The following is a 245-nucleotide window of genomic DNA, read 5'->3' as shown; positions in this document are numbered from 1 at the left end:
AGCCGTTTTGGCCCCCCTCCCTGCCTCCCGGTCGCCTCCGCCGACTGCCCCAGGGCTCTGCCCGCCCTGACCCGGCTACCGACAGGGAGGACTCGGGCAGCTGCTCCCTTAAGACAAGGGCAACAGGGAGGGAACATAACGGACTGTTATGCTCAAAACACGAGGACGCAGTTTTCTGACCAGCTGCACGACCGCTGTCACGCGCGGGGCGCCTGACGCCCAGAGCGGGGCGGGCTGCCGGCGCT

The sequence above is a fragment of the Fulmarus glacialis genome, unplaced genomic scaffold, assembly GCF_000690835.1.
Source record: "Fulmarus glacialis isolate BGI_N327 unplaced genomic scaffold, ASM69083v1 scaffold25961, whole genome shotgun sequence".
NCBI lineage: Eukaryota > Metazoa > Chordata > Aves > Procellariiformes > Procellariidae > Fulmarus > Fulmarus glacialis.
This window is presented reverse-complemented; position numbering follows the sequence as displayed.